Source organism: Thermobia domestica, chromosome 9 (genome assembly GCF_964235325.1).
Source record: "Thermobia domestica chromosome 9, izTheDome1.hap1.1, whole genome shotgun sequence".
NCBI classification, from domain to species: domain Eukaryota; kingdom Metazoa; phylum Arthropoda; class Insecta; order Zygentoma; family Lepismatidae; genus Thermobia; species Thermobia domestica.
Genome location: NC_137462.1, coordinates 280,928,266 through 280,951,496, shown reverse-complemented (window position 1 = coordinate 280,951,496; position 23,231 = coordinate 280,928,266). Strand labels below are relative to the sequence as shown.

At 36.1% G+C, this 23,231-nt stretch overlaps 1 long non-coding RNA gene across 2 annotated transcripts in view; it reads right to left on the bottom strand.

The window, feature by feature from the left end:
- The window catches only part of LOC145660712 (uncharacterized), a 49,624-nt gene extending 36,868 nt beyond the window's left edge, over positions 1-12,756 (bottom strand). Inside the window, exon 1 of one of the 2 annotated variants that reach the window (XR_014126866.1) lies at positions 12,176-12,756. This is a non-coding gene — a long non-coding RNA (uncharacterized LOC145660712). The remainder of the gene's footprint in view (positions 1-12,175) is intronic. The other variant, XR_014126867.1, reaches the window with a different exon arrangement.
- Positions 12,757-23,231: the final 10,475 nt, after the last annotated feature.

Below are 23,231 nucleotides of genomic sequence, written 5' to 3'. Positions count from 1 at the left end.
CGGAAACGAGATAACATGAAATAATTTCCTGTGCACGATATGTAGATGCATATATTACCTGCAAGTTCTGAAAATTTCATTACTCAACACCTAGTAATTTTCTTGTTATTCAGTAAAAAGTGAGACATCATTATCTCTGAATTGCTGCGGTGTATTAACAATCTGAAAAAACTTTTAGAAAGATCTTAAAGTAGCTTTTTCAACCAAACTATTTTGACTTGTTTTAAAGGATAAACAATCACAAATATGACATTATGATTTTCTCTGCTTTGCGCCCTTCGCTATCGCAGTTTATACGGAGTGCTACGTTGCCACATTTTCCTGGCGCGTATACACTCTCAGCCGGACGGGTATTTAAACTTGTCACGCACACTGTCCGGCACTTTTTAGAGATATTTTTAAAATGTAATGTCTCCACAGATTTTAAACGAACTTCTTAGAAATTAACAGGATATACAGTAAATGTACCAAGTGTTCAAAATTAGAAAAGCGAACTCTTATCTTGTTTGGATTTGCATGTGATGGTCCTCGAAAATTTGTTGCTTTTTGTCAGTTTTTCACTTACTGCACGCAGTACAAAATACACTTGTACAGATACAAAAACACGCACAAAGTTTATTATATGATACAACCTTAGTTGATATGTAATATTGAGTTTACACTTCACAGAAAATCTGTTCTCAGATCTAAGAGCTCCAAGCTACATTAGAATCTGCCTTTGAATAGGAATGACGCGCTTTTTTTTTCGGCGCAGTTTCAGGTTTACTTGAAACAGAGTTACTATCTTGTTCACTCCCGGATACGCCACTGAGCACAGAATAATCAATGTCCTTACTATTAATTACTAACTCATAACCGTCTGAGTCGGAGTCATTTATCAGTTCTGCAATTTCATTATCGCTAAACATTTTGCCTTTTCTTTTTGTAATACTGCCGCTCGTGAAGGAATATCCATTTTTTTCAATCAAAAAGCACAAGATATACTCATGAAGATATAAATGCCCATTCGTCCGTCTCATTGCAATGAACCCATATGATGTAAGTGTGTGTGTAAGTTTTTGACGCCTACGAACCGAAGGGAAGTGTTGAAGACTTAATCAGTGCGACGTGATTAGACGCAAATACAGCCCTCGTCACCTACTCATTGCATTGTTTTCTTTCGTTGAAAGAAAACAAAGGACTCATTCTGTGTTACATTCGGCAGGGGAATTGATCGCAGAACTTGGGTGAACATATGATTGCCAAGGCTACAGTACAATTCTTTTTAACCTTTAAGCTGGAGAGTGTGTATACTGATAGATCTTGAGGTAGAAATGGAGCCATTGTTTATAAATATTAGGGAAGATAGCAGGAGCAGCGATGAGTCAACAAAGCCATGACGAAAGTGAATGAAGTAAATAGATTAAGAGATGGGTTTTTGGATGTGTTACTTCAACGTTTTATTTCGATTACATTGAGATGTGTACACTCATGTCCAAAATTATTGGCGCATATCTATAACTGTCTTCTTGTAAGAATATAATTTGATAATGATTTTGCAAGGTACCGGTACTTTTAATACTGATACTATATGTAAAGTCGGGACTAATACTGATACTATATGTAAAGTATATGTATATTTGTGGTAAATTTCATAGGAAAAGAATACGAAAATTAGCATGAGTAAAACAAAATGTTGCTAAATGGATAAGAAAATTTTAGTTTCGTTTTATTGTTCTTATTTACTGCTCTTTTGACATGAAATTTGCCACATAGCCTACATGTCTTTGCCGATTATACACATACTAACATTATAAGGAACCAGGCGAATTCGTTATCAAACAATAACATATTTATAGACATGCGACAATAATTTTGGACATGAGTGTACATGCATTAATATTTTTATGATATTGTGAAAGGTTATGATAAATACTTTTTCCTATTACGTTCTTATGAAGTAGGCTTCGCGCTACAAGCTTCCTAAACGCGACAACACTGCACGACAGCGTTGCCGCACTTTCATTTACTGTATGCTGTTTCTTCATATAAGCGCGGGGAATTTAAAGATTGGGCGGCAACATGGCTCACCGCTTAACGCAGAGAATATGTTGAAGTAAACATTTTTTTAAAAAAAAATAAATACTCTACCAACTAAACCCTTTTTTGTTAATAGTTCCAAATATTTGGAACACTAGAGTTCCAAATATTTGGAACACTAGAGTTCCAAATTTTCGAACAGTGTTTTGTACGTTTCTCTACCTACCATGGTAAAGAAGATCTTAGCGTCGTACATTTGTTTTAATTACGTAAAAAGTATCAAGTGATGAAAATTGAACTTTTCACAACTTACAGTTAACGGATGCATCTACATATTGTACACAGGAAATTATTTCATGTGATCTCTTTTTTGAGATATAGCTCTATAAACATTGATCTACCAAAAATGTGCGAAAAAATACACACTTTTTCATTAATTTTTATTTTTTTCTGACTACATAGTACAAAGAAAATTTTTATGTCTTAAGTATTGAAAAGACAACATTCCAGCAATTCCAACGAGGTACGACAATGAAATATAAGTTTTGACTGGACGTCACGGCAGCACCACGAAGTCAGGGGCCTATCTTTATGAAATGGATAGTAGACGCAGATGGAAGGACAATATTAAGATGGATCTCGCAGAGATTGGAATACAAAGTAGAAACTGGATGCAGTTAGCCAAGGATAGAAGTCAGTGGAGAGCTTTTGTGAAGGCGGCATTGAACCTCAGGGTTCCATAGGCCATAGAGTTATATATATATATATATATATATATATATATATATATATATATATATATATAGAGAGAGAGAGAGAGAGAGAGAGAGAGAGAGAGAGAGAGAGAGAGAGAGTCAAAATAAGTGTTATAAGCCAATATCTCGCGAACTATACATTAAATAAAAAATATTAAGGGTCAATGTACAATAGACAGAGGCCTAAAAAATGAGTCAAACACGAGGTTCCCCAGCCTCCATTTTGGGAGAGGGGGTGTACGTGAGATTTTCAAATGGGAACATAGGTCGAGTGATACTTCGTTCGAAAGAGCTTGGAAAATGGAACAGTTTTGGTAACAAACAATTTTTTATATGTGGCACCGTTTTCAAGAAGGCCCCCGAAACGGTCCTGTATCAGATAAAATTTCCAGTACTTATAAATCAGAAACGGCTGAGTAGAAAAAGATGAAACAAAAAATGAAAAAGGAAACCGCCATAGGCAACGTGGAATGATGTTGTCGCGGTGAAATACCAAACAGCTTAGTACAAAATTAGAACATCGTGTTTGACCCATTTTTTGCGCCTGTCTGTATTGTACATTGACTCTTAACATATTTCTTATCTGATTCATAGTTCACCGGATATTGGCTTGTAACACTCAGTTGGAACACTGCGCTTTGTATCTGAATGTGGAACCATTTTTAGCTGCCATTTTGAAAAGTCTTGCCCGAAATCAAAACAAATTTTGTACTAAGCTGTTTGGTTTTCCACGATCTATCAAGCAAGGTATCACTCGACCAATATTCCCATTCGAAATGTTCAAGTTTTTCCCGGGGCCCCATGATGAGTGCCCTGGAGACACCACGACAACACCATTGTCTATGGCGTTTTCCTTTTTCATTTTTTGTTTCATCTTTTTCTACTCAGCCGTTTCTGATTTATATAAGTACTGGAAATTTGATTGGATACAGGACCATTTTTGGGTGCCATCTTGAAAACGGTGCCCCATATAAAAAATTGTTTCCTACAAAAATTATTCCATTTTCCAAGGTCCTTCGAACGAGGCATCACTCGACCTATGTTGTCACTTGGAAATTTCACGTACACCACCTCCCCCCAAAATGGGGGGCTGGGGAAACCTCGTGTTTGACTCATTTTTAGGCCCCTCTCTATTGTACATTGACTTAATATTTTTCCTATTTGATGTGTAGTTCGCGAGATATTGGCTTGTAACACTTATTTTAACTTACCCTATATATACTTAAGCAGCTTCTGAAAAATATATTGTCTCTCACCATTTATTAAACGTATTTTTCCTTGAGCAAAGTAGGAAGGAGGAAAAATGGTGGAAAAGAAGGAAAGGAAAGAATTTAAAGGAGATTCTGAAAAATTTCAAATACATAATTAAGCTTGGAGAATCCATTTTTAGAGGCTCATCGAAATTTACCAGAAAACTTCTAATTTAATGAATTTGTGAAGAGTACGCTGGCGAATCTATACTTGTTGATAAGTTTTGTCCATCGTGTAAGTACCTTTGCTCTTTTTCAAGCAACGAGGGATCGGCTTTCTCCAAGGGTGTCACACGACAATCGGCTGCAGCAAGTTCTGATCCATTAATATTTGTTCAAGAGCCTCTCGAGTCACTCAAACGACTTGTTAGGCTTTTATCCCCAAAGCCTGGCCTCTCCAAACTTCAATTAAGCCTAACGAAAACGCAGCGTCTTTCAAAGCGTCTTCAATCAGATGGAAGAACAGATAATCTTTTATGCGATCTGAAAATTAGTCAAAGATTGGTGCACAAACACTGCATCTCTACACCATTTGCTATTGAAATATTTTTCCTCTTCAACCAGAGGACCATAAAATAATCATGGAATCTCAGAGTTCTAAGAGAGAAAGAGAGAGATCCCTGACATGAGAGAACTTTCCTCTTTGTGTAATATTTTTCTAATGCACTATTATTAGATAAGGACGAAACTAGCTTCGTTTTCTTTAATCATACAAACATCAACTTCGTATTCAGATTCTGCAGACTGCTATTCTATGAGGTTGATGGCTATAATTATTTTCATCGCATCCCAAAAACATATCCACAATAGGAAATCATCACCGTTGGTTCTCTATTATCATTGACACTTCATTCCTTCAAATTGATACGAGGGTTGCACTTAAAGTTTCGGGAAAATGATAAAACGACAAAGATTCCGAGTTACATAAGGTTTTGCATTTGGAGTGAATAAAGATGACAGTTTATAACTACAATAAAATCTAAAATTACATTGTTCCCAGTACGTGATTCTCGAAACTTTCAGTGCAGCCCTCGTAATAACAATAATAATAATTCGGGTTGCATACGAGGCAATAGTTAAGGGTGTTTCATGTTCAAAAGGTGCCGTTAAAGTGAATTCTTGTTCCTGATCCTATATCTGCTTCTATGGCAAGAACTTTGTCTTATCTCAACGAAAACTCTGTCTCGTTTCGTAGCAACTCTTAGTAAACATAGTACCATAAGGTTTCACATTTATTTTTATCAGTATTTCGAACATAGACATCAATTAAAGCGTTTTCTTTTCTTTCCATCGTATTTTCTATTACTTTGATCAGGATGCAGTTCCTTCTGGAGTAATGTCCCAACCAGTCCCCCTTCTTGTTTCCAATTAAGTATAGGGGCACGGTGGCTCAGTGGTAGAGCGCTTACCTCTGGTTTGTGGGTTCCCTGGTTCAATCCCCGACCAAGTAAGTTTGTGGTGGTCAACATCGTATCCGTGCGTATTCCCGATGTACTTCCACATTCTCATTCCACCAATTCTTCCATTATCATTCATCTGTCTCCCTTAACTTAACGGACATAATTATAGGACGATAAATTGAAAGATTTAATTTCATTTTCATTTCCAATTAAGTACAGCATCGTTCTTTACTTCCTGGCTATTCACATGTTTTGATTTTCTTTTTCTAAAGCTTCAACCTAGCTAATGTTTTCAATTCTTCTCCATATCTACATTTCGGAACTTGCTATTCATTTTTGTCTCCTTTCGGTAATCTCCATCTTTTCTGATCCCTAGAAACGAAATACAGTGAAACTTGCGTATAATGGACACTGAGGAGACATGATTATTGTCCGTAAATACGTAGGATGTGACCTTACAGAGATTCATACAAAGTTAGATTAATCAAAGCTCATATGGTATATATTTTTCAGTTTAAAGTGTCACGATTTTGCCTCTTAGGCTAAGGGAGACAGCGATTTAGAGAAGTTAATGATAATTGAGCAATTGATGGAATGAGAAAATGGGGGGAAACTGAAGGACCCCGAGAAAACCCACGGACACGATGTTCTCACCACAAACTTACTTCATGAGGAATCGAACCAAGGACCCCATGCACCAGAGGTAAGCCGTCTATCATTCAGCTCCCCTTACGCAGTATTCAGTAAACCTATTAGTTGATATCTACTAATAACGTGAATAACGTTATAACTATAACGAATAGCTATAACGTGAATATAGATTAGTATCGAAATGCTGTACTCAAATGTTGTAATTACAAAGGAGTGATGGCAAAATCCCCTTCTGTAAAGAAACACAAGTATCTCTGGAAGGTGTATTTATGTACTACAAGCCATTTACTACAAAATATGATGGTTGTGGGATCATGTTCTCCTTATAAGTAATGTCTTTCTTTAAAAGTCATTGACTCTATTAAGTAACCAAATAAAGAACAAACAATTATTAAATACTGTGGAATGGGTATACTTTGCATCAAACAGGAACAATTTATAACAATATAGCCTTAATGCCGGCCAAAGGATATACCATTTTATTTACTATAGGAACATTTTCAAAACGGTGCGAGGCTGCGCTAACCTAGTGTTAACAATTGTCAACACGTCTGTTGAGTATTAGCAACGCGGCATTGGTTGTGTGTACGAATACGAAGTACAGTTAATTTAGAAATGATCAATGACGTTGCCAAGTGTACGGTGTTATGGAGAGTTTCACAATGTAGTAGAAAAGGAAGAGAAAATTAATATCGTCAAAAATGCAATCCACGATCACAATTGTCACGTATAGAAGTATTTTTTGAAACTTGGAACCAATAGGTAGCGTCCTCCACGTACAAAGTGTAATGTAGTACTACTAAAGTGATTGCTGTAGATCAGGGGTAAAAGTGGGGGGGAAAGCAGGAGGACGTCATACCCTCACTTCCAAAAAATATCTATGGCGTTCCCCTACTTCCTAAAAAAAGTACAATGAACAAAGATATGCATGGGAGACGGCGTGACGTCAAGCGTCCCCCTACCTTTACAGATCCACTTTTACCCCTGTTGTAAATGAGAAAATATAAAATTAAAAGGGGCCTATTTTAAACTATTGAAAAAGTTATTTGACATACCGTGCATATGGTGTGTGTTTAGCGTCACTATAGTCCAAAAAATAACTCATTCTGTGTTACTAACATCACATTGACATTACAGAGTTGGCGTGGATCAATGAAAACTTGACCCACGACCCACTGACCCACCACCCACCGTGACCCACTGTGACCCACCATGACCCACCACCCACGGTCGATGACCCACTCTGACCCACCACCCACCGTGTCCCACTCTGACCCACTACCCACCATGAACCACTCTCATCCACTTTGACCTACTCTGACTCACCAAAATCCATCGTCATCAACTCTGAACACGATCCACGGCCTCTTCTGAACTGACTAAAGAGTTTACACTTGTAATAAAACAAGACTGTGAAATTGTCACTAATCGGAGTTTGAATTTCTAGTCAATCGCTCAAGCATCACTATTACAATAACGGTGGATCTGACCTTTACGATATAAAATGGTAAAGTGTTTGCCAGTGAGGAAATTGAAACAGTTCGAGGTGGGGGGAAATTAGTGTGTGCCTAAAATATACTTGTACTAAGAGAGTATTCTTGCAAGTGTTAATTTCTGAACGCATTCCACAAGAAACTTCTATTCGCAGGAAAATATCCCTGTACAATATGGAAAAGAATATGGTTTCTCAGTTCACAGTATTTTTCTCACAAAAGACTTGAAAAATCGGTTGTTCATAGGGTATAAAGGTGCTCGGGTACCCTCTGTGAGAGCATCTCCATAAAGTATGCTCATAATTGTAATTTGTGTAATCACTAAAACACCACGTTAATTTTAAGTTACAAATATGCATAATTGCAATTATTATGAATATTCATTCAAAGTAGTTTACCTAAAGCAAAGAAGAGACTTATTAAAAATTAGATAGAAAGTTGAATAACACAAATAAGCCATTAGTAATACAAGTATACATTTTCCGTAACTCGTAATTTTCCACCTTAAAACAAATCTGAAATCGGATTTATTTCCTGTGGGTAACTTTTTGGCGGTAAATCATCCGCAGTGGAATGATGTCCATCCTTCAGCCAAGAAATAACTAGCTCGTCTACTTTGAGCTTGTCTAGCGGTGGGCCATTAACATTATAGAGCAACAAGTTAGACAATATTTGAGCACTTAGTCTATTTGTAATATCAGTCATCTGTAAATTCATAAGGGGAAATCCCCGTTCGTACTGTGTCGTGGAAATTTATAATACTTCTACCCGATTTCTGCAACTTCTCACTGACAATCTACTTGTTAGACTTAAGTCTGATAACGATTTTTCTTGGTCAGGTTTGAAATACTTAGCAAGAAGTATCATCTCTCTATCACCATACAACATCTTTTCCATATCGACCATGTCAGTTGGCAATGTCGACCAATGTAGAACAGAAACTTCATCTACCACGCCTTTGATAGGGAATCTTGTGAACAAATTATCAATTAAAGCCTGATAAACTGATGATTTCTTATTTGTTTATAAATTTAATTTTTGTAATTACACATGAAGGTTTGATACCATTACCAAGTTCCCTCCCCCGTCTAGAAAGCGAAAGAGAACGAGGTTCCTGGAAAGTGTTCAGAGGTGAATGGGAATTTCCCTCCTTCTTCCCCTTCAATTACCACACTGCTGTTTGCCATGTGCCAAATTACGATGAATTTCAATTAAATTATCATAGTATAATTATTTCCTTGTTGAATTATCAATACTTTTCAGTGGAAAAAAGGATGAAATTCCAAATCAAAGTAAGTAGACCAACGTAAAGGGAAGAAAGTTTTCCATACAATTAGGCGTACAATCCAAACTTCAAATTTCCGTGTAATTAAGCTCACAGTACAAATTTTATGCCTATTTTTCTCACAACTTTATGGGTTGATTGCGCTGTACTGTAAGCGCTCCATAAAATAAACATAAGCTTCAGCAATTATTATAGCAGAAAGCAATGGATATATGAAGCCAAACACTGTATTTTTGGTTTCTGAATGTTTTTCTTAACTAACATCGATCGTTTTCGATCATTTTTACAAACCAACTCACTACCAATTTTCCATATGTAGAAAGTGCCCTTCCCCCCACATAAAGAAGAATTTTTAAAAATGCTAGGACACATACTGTTTATTTTCAACAAAGAGTTAATACACTTAATTTCAGCTCCGTAAGTTTAATGGCTTGCGAGATACTAATTTTTTTCGCAAAAATTCGGATCCTCACCACCTCCTTAGGATATTATGCATTATAATAAAAGCAATATAACATCCCAATTTGGATTAAGGCCTAACTATATACCAAAAGTAATTTCATTTGACTTTGCAATTTGACCGTGATGACCAGGCACACATAGTTACATTCATTTTTTATATAATAATTTATATATTACAGAGATTCAAAATGTATTTTTTCCAGTAGTTAGCTCTAAAAACTCACAGGTCTCGAAAGCCAAGTTGTAGTATAAGTCCTATTGCTATTATTACTATTAAAAATATCAAAAGTGCCTGAAGTTCTTTTTTCACTTGGTTAGATATACTCACCTCAGGTAAGTAGACAGAAACAAGTGGAAAAGGAAGGGAAATGAAGGTCTTGAAAGTAAAACGGAGACAAATTTACCAGGCTTCAGAAGATACTGTCTACAATGCAGTGAGCAGAGAGGGTCGGTAGATCATACTGAGTCGGTGGGTCGCAGTGGGTCATGGTGGGTGGTGGGTCGCAGTGGGTCACGGTGGGTGGTGGGTCACAGTGGGTCACATGCTGTTGACCCACGACCCACTGACCCACTCAGAAAACTTGACCCACTTGACTCACTGACCCACCGACCCACTGACCCACTCCATCTCTGCCGTATAAATCAGGCTTAATGCCCTGAAAAATGCTCACTATGTACAAGAAAAATAAATAATTAAAAACACAAGCACCCATAATTTGCTTGAGTGAGAAGGGCTATGCCACAAACAGATAGCTTTGAGGTAAATGAAGATTTATTAGACTAAGTATAACATGCATAACAAATGGGTATTGTTATTGGGCAATGGCTTATTTGCCTTCAAATATCAAGAGGGTAATTGGAAAAAATTGTTAGCAGCACCAACAGGAACTGTATCTACATCAAAATTTCAGGTTGTGTGGCATAGCCCCTTTTCACTCTCAGGAACTCAATTGTAAAACTTAATACAAAAGAAAAATAAATACAAAATCTGACTCCAGTCCTTAACACATGCTTTCACATTCAGTAATTAAGTGTAAAAATAATGATATGACATTTCTTGTTTCATGTCCCACGATTATGTCTTTTAGATTCAAGGAACGGATAATCAATGAACATTATTATAAAATAATTAAGAATGATAAGTGGGAAGGAAATGGAAAACCTCGAAACAACCCACGGGTACAACGTTGTGTATTACAAACTCACATAGCCTGGGATTGAACCAGGGATGCATCGCACCGCAGGGAGGGCTCCAGCACTATTATTTTAATTAGTCCCAATTAGAAAATTTGTCTCCAGATCTACTTAATCTCTATTCTACTTAATTTAATGAGACACGGAACATAAACACAGAAACTTTGGGGACGGTTAAAAATCAGCGCATGTCCCACATAATGACTCGAACCCCCAATGGGTCTTGCCAAATACCTCAGAACACTCGAGGAGGGCTCTACCAGTGACGGATCTAGGAGGTAAAACTGGCGGACAGCCAGAACCCAGACTATGATAGGTATATCGTGAATTTACTATAAACTTTCAGAAATACCTAAACAACGGCTGAAATTATTTTTGTCACTCAAAAACTGGGCAGTCTAGGCCCACCGGCCCCCGGCTAGATTCTCCACTGTGCTTTACATGATATTTTATGGAAATTGAGTAGTTCTACTTAGAGAATAGTTATTGTGAACACTATCATAACTTGCATGAATTCGTTCATCTAATTTCAACTCCAAACAATCGCTGTTATGTCTGTGGTTTCCAACAAAACACACGCCCTCTTTCATAAAATGATGAAGTTTTGACAAAAATTTCGCAAACCCAAATACCAGAAATAATATGTGTACTCCATATTGCACCAAAATCGAATGACTTCACGGAAGTTATCCAGGAATATATATAATTTTAATCGGACAACGCCAAGTGATTCTCTATTAGTTCAAGTCATTGAAACTTCACGAGTTAAGTATAATCATTATTTACAAAGCTATCTTTGGTTTCTTCTTTCCCTTTTCCTCCATTTCATTCGTGCCCCCACCCACTACTAAAAGATATTCTCAGAGCATCTATGTAAAATATCTTAATACTTCCTATGTGAAGATTCATCTCTTCATCTGGGGCCGCGATGGCTCAGTGGTAGAGCGTTCACCTCTGGTGCTTAGGGTCCCGGGTTCGATCCCAGCCCCCGCCAAGTGAACGTTGTGGTGGACAAACACCGTGTGCGTGGGTTTCCTCGGGGTTCTCTCGTTTCCTCCCACTTTCTTCACTCCACCATTTCATTCATTACTCATCATCACCGTCGCCTAACCGGCATAATCGTGGGACGTAAAACTCAAAGATTTCATTTCATTTCGTCTCTTCATCTTTCGTACCTTTCTAACGGAAAAAGAATTAAGTATACAACAAAGAAATATAAAATAAACAAATTATTTGTACGGTCTGCATTTAAGTTTATATGACAGGTTACTAATATATTGTTTTGTAACTGCCTAGAAAATACCAAAGCATCCGCAGTATTATCCTTTGTGTCAATAAAGAGGAAAATTGGAATCGGTTTAGAATAAAATATCAATGTTTGAATCAGATTTAGGAGATAAAATAGTGAACATATTGTTGAGATTTAATGAGACACCAGACTTAAGAACAAGTCTGGGAACGTGTATGACTGTGTTCATCTCCCAGCTTTTCAGTTTAAGACCGAAATTGAAACATTGTACTGTATAAACACACTTGTGCTAATTGCTGTTTACATGTGAAAAATCTCAAATCGAGCATTAACTTAACATAGAAGATTGTACTACTCATTATGGTACTCTAAAGTGTATTACAAGAGAAAACTTCACTTAAGTAATATAGTACCTACTTAGATAGTCTACTGATTACTGACACCTTCTCACTGGAGGAATGTTCATGAAGAAGCACACGCAATGGTCCCTGAAGATGTCCACAAGTTGCTATGGTACTTTAGTGAAATGTGTGTTGTTTACTTTTTGTGGTGTCCTTGTCCGAAGAGGAAATTCGTTCTTTTGTGTTTCCTAGACTCGTAACACTTCGCTAATGAGAATCTCGGATTCAATCCCACCTTGTTATAATTGACAAGATTGAAAACTATATGTTGTCAAGATGTTCTAGTACAAGCTCCGAAGCGCCATGCTTAACACATCGTCGTGTCATATATGCTATAGCTATAACTTAGTTGAAAGACAGCGTCCAAAGATAAGGCACCGGTTCCCATCCAATAGAGTAGCCTTGGAACAGCCTCTTCTCCATCTCGAGAACTCTCTTGACAATGAGTTCCACAATGACATTTACTAAGTAATTGTTAGCATTTCAATTCCTATTAAGAAATGTACACATTGAGAATGATCACGCAAAACAAGATTTCATATGATTCAGCTTGTTTAGAACCTTGGTTTATTATAAGTCAAACTAGTGATAGTATAAATATAAATTTAACATTGAACAAAAGTTAATTTCTTTACACTTCTCTTCAATACATTTTATCAGTAATGTTTTCCTTTAACGATGTAAAGGGTATATCTAAAGATCGTTTACAACACTTGCAAGAGGAATCTATTCATAGAATCAAGAAAAATTCTAGAAAACGTTTCCTCGGGAACTCTTATTTTCCAAATCACAATAGGGGCGTCATTTGAGGAGAGTACATGAGACAATTATCCTACTCAGTTTCAGTAATGCATATTTTTTATTGTATAGTAATATATTTGAAATATCCCAGCTGGATGCATTTGAAATGCGGTATTGGCGCAGAATGCTGCTCATATCATGGACCGAAAGGGAAAGGAATGAAGACGTACTAAAGGAAGCTAATGAAGGACGACAGATCATGAAGATAATAGGAAAAAGAAGAAACAGCATGGTTGGCCATCTTATTCGGCACTCCGATTGGATCACCGTGTTGATAGAGGGAAAGGCAGAAGAAAAACCAGGAAGAGGAAGACCAAGCGTAGAATATCTAGGTGCAGATACGAAGAAGAGACCTTGCCAAAGTATAATACAGGTCTCCCAAAGAAAAGAGAAAAGTTTTAAAATTTCCATGTTTCCCGCCAACCTATGGTTGAGGTCAACAAAAAGAAGTAATATACATAAAAAAACTGAAATTCTTATATTATTGCAAACCTTTGTCCACTATTATCAAACTCTGAAAAGATGTGGTTGAGTTACAGGCTGTCGAAAGCGTGAAAAACTGAAATTTCGAGGTAAACATCTCTAAAACTATTAGCCACCGAGCTTAGGTGGCATGTTATTGTCTTAACTTGTAATTTGCTCTATCCAAAAATGCATGATTCAGAATCTTTTAGTGGCGGCAGAAGAAATTTCACCACAGGAAATATGAGTTTCCCCGTATATTCCGTTGGAAGAGATAGATCCGTTTCATGACACATGGAACAACGTCCCAGTAAATATCGAAAATTCGTTGACACAACATCGATATCTTGAACCTTATCAAGATGAAGAAGGATTTTGGGTGTGTTTCGCGTGCCTGCATAATTACTGCAGGGAATGAGTGCATTGCAAAAAAATGAAATGGAATAAAATCTTCAATTTTATGAGTCATGATCATATTCTATGGGCTATAGACGACAGATGGTTAATGATATTTAAAAATTTTAAAAGCGTTGGGGAAATGAAGATGCGGGAGGAAATGGGAGTATCCATCGGACAAAACACGGATACGATTTTTATCACGAAGTCATTTGACCTCTAATTGAAAGAGAATCCCCTTTGAGTCGAGGTGAACGCTCTACCACTTAACACTATGCACTCATTTCACTCTAATCCACATGAACAAAATATTATTGATAACACGGGAGGCAATCAGCAAAGTGATTACACAAAAAAGATCGAAAAGGTTGTGTTAACGAGGGAGACATCTTGGAAAGTGTAAATAAGTGATCCTTCGTGACCAAGGGCGCCGATTTCACTATATCTTGGGGATCCCATTCATAAAAAATACATATAACAAGAAAAAATTCATAGAAAAATACATATTCATAAAAATACAGGGGAGGGGCAGATGAGCTTAGGGGGGGCCCCCAGCCCCCCAGGATCGGCGCCTTTGTTCGTGACGGATAACGACAATGACGACAAAAGTGCAGTGACAGACAGTCCATAAAAGAACACAACATAAATTGTTGAAATATCCGAAGATCAGACATGTAATAGATCCCTCTGCGCATGAGTTGGGCCCTTTGGGACTCCTCTCTGTATAAGTTTCTGAAAGATATTGTAAAGTTGATCACCTGTACGATTGAGGCGAAATGAGGAACGTCTTAGATACGGTGTTGAAACTGTCCGGATTCGGCATCACAAATGGCAGCTATGAATATAGACTTGCCTGATACGTTAAATACGTATGATATTTGTGAGATTACTGCGGCAACTGCAATGACATTGGCAATGAGATCTTTGCTTGTTGCGATAGGTGTATTAGACGTATCATCTCACTCCAAAAAACAAATCCAATGGATTTATATTACGTGAGCATTGTTCACAAGTGACAGTTCCACCACAGTCAATCCAACGCTCTCCAAATATCTGATTGAGGAAATTCCTGACATCTGCGTCAAAATATGTAGGTGCGACGTCGTGTTGAAACGACATTCGTTGCCTAATTGCTAATGGAACATTCTTTCCACCAAAATGTCACGTAGAAACGAGAGATAGTTGCCTCCACAAAGATGGATAGGCAAAAAATAAGAAACAAACAGGTGGTCCTGTACTCTACTACATCATGCATTTAATGGAAATATGTGCTGATGGAGTTGCAAAAGAGCAACATACCAATTTCACACGCCCGTCCAACCAAATATTGTCTCGTCGGTCCAAAAACTAGAGTTGGAATCTCAAATATGTATGTAAATAGTTTTCTAGAGAAACTATTGGCAAAATACCTGACGGTAAAGAAAGTTTTTCTTCGATAAGGTCTGCACAAATCGTATAAGTGCATTTCTTCCTCACAAAAGACTCGTCACACATAGGATGAGTGCTGGAATCGACTGGAAAAGACAATAACTTAACTGCAAACCCTTCTTAGTTTTTACTCCTTTCAAATGTTCTTAAAATCAATGTTTTAAAAAATAATAATCTATCCCAGCTATCTTCAAACAACCTAGACCAATCATGCACTTTGAACAAGATTCATGTTCTGGGAAGAAAATCACACAATGTATACTGAGAAAAAACCGTATGTGGTGTACATATAAACGTAGATTACATGTGTAGATCCTGTATTTTTTGGATTTAACGTACAGCAAACGTATAACTGAAAAATTATATTTTATATGTATTTTCTGTTTAAGTGTTACGAATAAACGTACTTTCGGTATGAACGAAAAACTGTATATACTAGGTGGTCAGGATGTCACATACAGGTGGACGCTTGTAATATACAATTGAAGTATATAACATACGTGAATACGTGCATAATATACGGAAGACTTTTAGATTTCAGACATCCTGAAACTGCATAATGTAACATCTAATCGGAGAAAAGGGTAGTGCATATGTAGCATGTAGATAACGTTTCGTACTGATTTCTGTAGTAAACATAAGGATTCCGCATATTTGTACCGCTGTCCGGATAACGGATTACTCTCAGTTTACTCAAAGACAACGTTTCAAAGATATATTGACAAAATGAGAATATTTGTCATTATTAAACAATACGCAATTATTGAACATATCAAGCCTACCCTATTTTAAAATGTAACATAATGATAAACGATACATTAAAAGATCAAATACAAATAGAAATATCAGAAAAATATTAGCTACCAGCTTCGATGTTGTACATCACTTGTTACTAAGGTTGTTGGTCTAGGCAATACGAATTAATATTTTGATTTACGCCTATTTACTTCTTTTTATTTCACTATATTAAGGTGAGAATACTCATCACAAATTCACTATATTATATTATAATCTAAATTACTTATTTGTCCTCTTCACTATGTTGCCCGAAATCTTGGTTTACTTCAAATGTCAAATGGGCAAATGGGAAGATAGTTCTCGTGAAGATTTTCCAAACGTAATATAATCAACCTGTGGTTAAATATGAGTTAGCCTTTTTTCTACGATTGTATTCACCACCATAACTGTCCTTACGTACTTTAACAAATACACAAATGTCAAACCACGAAGTGTGTTAACCTTGCTTTACAATTTATAAGGAATTATATTCTAATAAAGAGGCAACACAGCAAATTCAGGCCATGTTTTAAACAGTTTTCAACTGGAAGAAAATTATTTTCTAATTATCACGCTATAATATTAACCTAGCGAGAAAAGGTGAAAGTGAACATACAGTATTAATAATTAAAAAAACATCTGGACGAATTTCGAAATGAATAGAATAAATAACTTTTATAACATTTTCGTAAGAAATATACCATGTTGTTATATAGAGACGTTTTGTAGCATTCCCGGTGCTACGCACAGCTTAAAGAGTTTTCACTACTTTTTTTATTTTGTTAAAAAAATAAATCAATAATTTCAAACCATTGGAATTTTTTTAAAAGTATTCCACTTAATACTTAACGAAATCCTATTAAATAAACTAATAATTAGTTTCTAGATCTTTCATGTTGTGGACAAATTTGAATGTCGGACACTTATGGATTCATAAGTTGTGACGGATATTTGGTCTAAAAGGAAATATCTGGAATCATTTCTTGCTTCATTTACTTTTGAATATATAATGTGGCTGATATTGTTTGTTGCACTTAACATTAAAGTTTGTGTTGTTGACTAACATTTAGAAATCTGGTAGGGATCATAGGGTAGACCCTTAATGGAGACCTCTACTAATGAAAATGTGCCTTCTTGCTAATGAAAATATGTAGTCTAATTCTCTGTACTATTTGTTTACCCGATTAAGTCTTCTAATACCTGTTAGGATTTATGTCTGTCCCTCCTTGCTTATAACCCAATGACAAAAAAGAAAAATGCTGATGTCTCCTCTGTGTCGCCTAATTTAACACTTGTGTGCAGATTATACGATTCGTGTATTTACAGATCTTTGAATTCTTAATAATGAAACAACTGAGTCAATCTATATGAGAATGTCGCCACCAACTTGCATTGAATGAAAGTTTCCCTGTAAACTATGTAACACTCTCCTCTCAGCTGTTAATGCTGTCGCCTATAAATCAGGAAACTCTGATGTTCAAGTAAAAAGGTGAGCACTCCTCGTCAAGGGAAGAGAAAGAAACATATACTCACAAGATAATTCTAAATTAGTTTATACTTTTTTTTTACATCTCTTTTAGATATATATACGAGGGCTGGAATTTCAATAGCAGCAATGTTTCTGTATATACACCATGGAACGGAAACATTGATTTCCACTTATATCACACGTGAGATCGATACATATGATAAATGTTCGCTTTTGAAACATAATCGGCGGTAGCTATTACGAAACTTTCTAAATAATCCTCTCATCACTTGGATATCAATGATCGACGGATATACTGCAACCTTTGGATGGTTTATTTGCTCGAGAGGAGCAGGGAAGTGGTCCATCATCCACTATATTCTCCAGATTTTAGCCTTTGTGCGTGTAATTTCATCCGCAAGATGAAGGAGTCGTTTTATCATTTTTCATTCCGAACTAGTGCTTTCCCGAAATGTTCAAGAGATTCAAGCAGACAAGAGGTTGCTCCATTTGATGAATCAATATGTACTGCTACAGGTATACTATGATTTCCACATCTATGGCAATAGATTGCTCAGAAAACTGAAGACACCGTTGAGGGAGGGTGTAAATAAATGGTTGCCACTATTAAGGTTCCATTTCATCATTTAAATATTTGTCAATAGTTTATGGTTTGTAATTGTCACCAAGGCAGTCTGCACCAATAGAATTTCGTCTTAATGTTAGATTAAAATTAAGTGCATGTTTGGAGTGATAATTTGAAGCTGTGCATTCGTTGAAGAATTTGATTCATTAGAGAATTGGTACTCCCTGATGCACTTGACTCCGGAACTGTTCTTCAAATTGAGGGGATTAGTGGTCCAACAATGGTCCAACCCACATTTTTAAAAATGGAGGAAAATCAAGTTAAACTTAAATACATGTGCTTTTTTGTACAATATAACAAAAGTAAGCACAAGTGGTTGAATGTGTCATACATTTTATATACACATATTGTACAAAAAACCACATGTGTTTAAGTTTAACTTGATTTTCCTCCATTTTAAAAAAATGTGGGTTGGACCACTGTTGCGCTTATCCCCTCAATTGAAACAAAGTAAGACAACACGAAACAGCCCCTTCCATCATTAACAAAAACCTATTTAATAATATACGATTACTTAATCTACAATTTTAATATCTATGTATTTAATAATATAAAGCGAACTATTAATCTCGTTACTTAATAATATGCAACAAAAACGATGTGATAAATGATAATCATAAATAAAACATTCTTTATAAAATATCGAAGCTTTATCGTGCCATATCTAAGTTATATTTAGATTCTAACGTATTATTGATTAAGTAAAAGTTGCTGATCGCCAAATGTCGAGACTTATCTCCAGAAGGCAAGGCCAGAGCAAATTAAAACGTACTGTGATACCGTAAATGTAATATTACTTGTTCCTCCAAGCCTTTGGCCCGCAGTATAGTTATACAGACGTAAATACAGAGTTAAAACAGCTCACTTTAAACACAGGCCAGTGGTTCTAGCATGACTATACTTTTGCATGTTATTTCAACACCGAAAGTCCGGTGTTGTGGTTAACACAGGCCTCGTGTGACCAGTTTAACACAGAGTAGCTGTTGAGCGGCGTGAAAGTAACACGCAGCTATATAATAGAATTAGGTGACTGGGCAATGGAAAACAGAGATAGGAACAGCGCCATATGATCTTTCTATATATATATATCACATGTTCTTCGTAACACCCTAGCTAGCATAGTGAACGCAGATGATTAATATACTAATAGTGGTGAACGAAGCCTTTCATTTGCTAAGAACAGTGACTTAATAAACGTATAACAAGTACCTCGAACTACCGAGTGTCAGATAGATGCACTGTATTCTATAATTTTAAGCCTGCACATTATCTGCCGAGGATATCATAAATATCTAACAACTGACATTCAGAATTGTATTATTTTTTATCATTTCTTGTTATGAGCAAAGATTTATGTGGTATATTTGACATTTAATGCAAACAACAAACTGACACATTTCCTGTAATCATTCATGAAAGTAGCTTTGTAATAATTTTCTCACAATAGTTTTGATTTTTGGTTTGATTTGATTTCAGTTCGGCATCTGTTTCAGCAGTGAGGCTATATGAGAAGTGGATCTACAGCTTAATGTGGGATCTGAGCCACATGAGCTCTCGCCGGGAATCGAACCCGATTCTCCCACACCAAAGATGGGGGTTCTGGTTAACCACGAGGGACCTCTCTCACAACATTTGCGTGAGTAAAAATTGCAATCTGTTATTTCTATGTTCATTATGTCCTTCTTCGTCGTGACTATATTCCATTCCTCAAAATACTTAATTTATTCCACACTTGTCTCTCATAAGCTATGTCCGTTTAATAACATTTTTTTTGTAAAGGTAGTTGTTTGACAATTGTCTATAAACGACATCTAGGGTGTGATACTAAAATAACTTATCATCATGTCCGGTGGTTGATTAAACGACTACCCTTTTAACATTTTACTCCAAGGAGCTAAACAGTTCAGGTAGCAACAGGCGTGTGTCAAAATGTTACTTCACTGAAGTGACATAGAATTGAATTGACACAGTCACTTTTTTTTCGTATCGTATTTATTATATTATTTATGTTTAACGAGGAGGCTAGGAGGCTTAGGTGGGCGGGTCATGTAGCTAGAATGGAAGAAAGTAGAAACGCTTTCAAAGTCTTGACTGAAAGACCAATCGGAAAACGAGCATTAGGAAGATCTAGGCGCAGATGGGAGGACAATATTAAGATGGATCTCACAGAGATTGGAATACAAAGTAGAAACTGGATGCAGTTAGCTAAGGATAGAAATCAGGGAAGAACATAGACTGAAAGTATTTGAGAACAAGATCCTGAGACGAATATTCGGACGCAAGAGGAACGGGAATGGGGAATGGCAGAAACTTCATAACGAGGAACTACATAATTTATACGGTTTACCCAACATTGTTAGAGTCGTCAAGTCTAGGAGACTTAGGTGGGCAGGTCCTGTAGCTAGAATGGAAGAAAGTAGAAACGCTTTCAAAGTCTTGACTGGAAGACCAATCGGAAAACGACCATTAGGAAGACCTAGGCGCCGATGGGAGGACAATATTAAGATGGATCTCGCAGAGATTGGAATACAAAGTAGAAACTGGATGCAATTCGCTAAGGATAGAAGTCAGTGGAGAGCTTTTATGAACGCGGCATTGAACCTCCGGGTTCCATAGGCCATAGAGTTAGTTAGTTATGTTTAACAAATTTATTTGTTACTTATTTATTGAGTATGCCCTCCAACTTCCCCGAATATCTGTCAATTCTGACCTGAGACAGTAGTAATCACTTTCTTTAGTAGGTTATTTCAAAAATACAAGTTGTGACAATTGTGATACTCTGTACTGTAGTTATTAATCACCTCAAGTGTTTTTTAAAGAAATTTAGAATTAAGATTTTACATCGAAACTAAAAACTAGCCCAGGACTGTTGGAACATTACTGACATAAAGACGTAGAACAAACTAATACATAGCTAACAGAATTACGACAGCATAATATTTATTGTGTGATTTGTTTATGCTGTTTGTTGTGTGTTAATCTCCATATATTTGAAGGAGGCACCATATTGGTATTAAGAGCAGTGTTTCAAATAATGCATGTGAATGGTTGTTTTTCCATATGAAAAAGTGCCTACCAAGGAATGTGCAGAAGTTAGGCCTCGACTGTGAATGTAATAGTAATGATGAAATGTGGTTGACAAAATTCAATCGAGAAGAACCTTGAATTATTTTCTACATCAGTGGCTAGGAAACAAAGATGCTTCTGAGGATTTACCTGTATATACACGCTTGCTACCACTAGTGCCACAGGACTAATGGTGTTGTAGAATGAGGAAATAATAAAATAAATCCGTTGCTCGAGAGACACCATCAAAAGGTTCAAGACTTGATTTCTTGCATTAATTCGGAAGCAGAAAGCACGAAACTGATTTTATCAGAATGGAGCTAAACTTAAAACGGAATCAAGAGCAGGAAAGGATACATACACATGGATGAGATTATTGAGAGAAATGTTCAGAAGTACGAAGCTACTAATGATTCCAAACAACACGGAGAGATTTGGACCATTTTCAAACGCTAGATTAATGCACAATGTCCAGTGAAACTGTCGTCTCATATGATGTTAATTCCTCATTCTTCATATATGGTACACTCGTGTCCAAAATTATTGTCGCATGTCTATAAATATGTTGTTGTAGGCATATATTTTGATAACGAATTCGCCCGGTATTTCTTACAATGTTAGTATGTGTATAATCGGCAAAGACATGTGTGTGGCAAATTTCATGTCAAGAGAGCAGTAAATAAGAACAATGAAACGGAAATAAAATTTTCTTGTCCATTTAGCAACACTTTGTTTTATTCATTCTAATTTTCGTATTTATATTTCTTTTCCTATGAAATTTACCTCAAATATTCATTTTCCGATTATACACATCGTATCAGTATTAAAAATACCCTGCACAATCATTATCAAATTATATTCTCACAAGAAGACAGTTATAGATATGCGGCAATCATTTTGGACATGAGTGTACATATGATAACAATAGTAGATAAATGTCTTTAAAAAAAAAAAAAAGACCATAAAGTAAAATTAATAGTGATTTTAAACACACAAAATAGTAGCGTATCAGCCCAAGGTTTCGACTACTTTGCCACATGGAAGCCTAGAAGGAGTGTGAGTGAAATCGGTATTTTATTATTAACTTAATGTTGCTATGTCTACCTATCTCTTTCTCTCTCTCTCTCTCTCTCTCTCTCTCTCGATATATATATATAAATGAAAATCACTTTTTTGGGACTTAATAACTCTCGAATCACAAGACCGATATCCATCAAATTTTTAACATAGTTGAGGTTCGGGCCAGGGATGTATTTTGTTATTTCATTTTGACGGTGTGATTTAAGGAAGGGGAAAATTTAAAAATAATCCAAAATAACAGATATTAGTGCCGAACCCATAGTTTTCGGGATAATTCCATATATATACTTATTATTATTAGTTAAACCATGGAACCTCACTAACAAATAATTTGATGGTATTGATTGCAATTCTCGCGACACCAATCTCACAAAATTTCATAGCATGTATGTAAGCAATAATTCAAAGACTGTTATACCATCAAGCAATAATGCATGTAGCGATATCTTATAGAGTGATTTCTGATTTCTAAGATTAAAGTGACACTCAAACTGAGATGCTTATCGTTTGTTTCTAGGATAGTCATGAACTCTTCCTTTAAAGGAAAATATTCATAATCATATTCAGAGTAAAATGTCAGAAATTCTCTCATGGGAGTGAGGCCAACCAGTGAGAACTCAGTATGATTCTTACGGGGCCTGAAAGCTGCGAAAGGAGAATTTTAACCACTAATTTTTGTTAGTTTTCAAACCTTTCAAACATTAAAATTAGTTATTTATGTTTTAAAATATAATGTGCCTGTATATCTCTCTCTCTATGTGTGTGTGTGTGTTTAAGTTGAAAACAGAACTATTGAAGAAATGTTCATCATTACAGGAAATATAAGTTAGGTATAATAATAGTAATGTGCGTTTCACACGATCACCAAAATCCACATCAGGTTTTCCATTTAATTGGAAAACACGTATTAAAACGGGAAACAATGTGCTTCAGTTTCTAATTAAATTG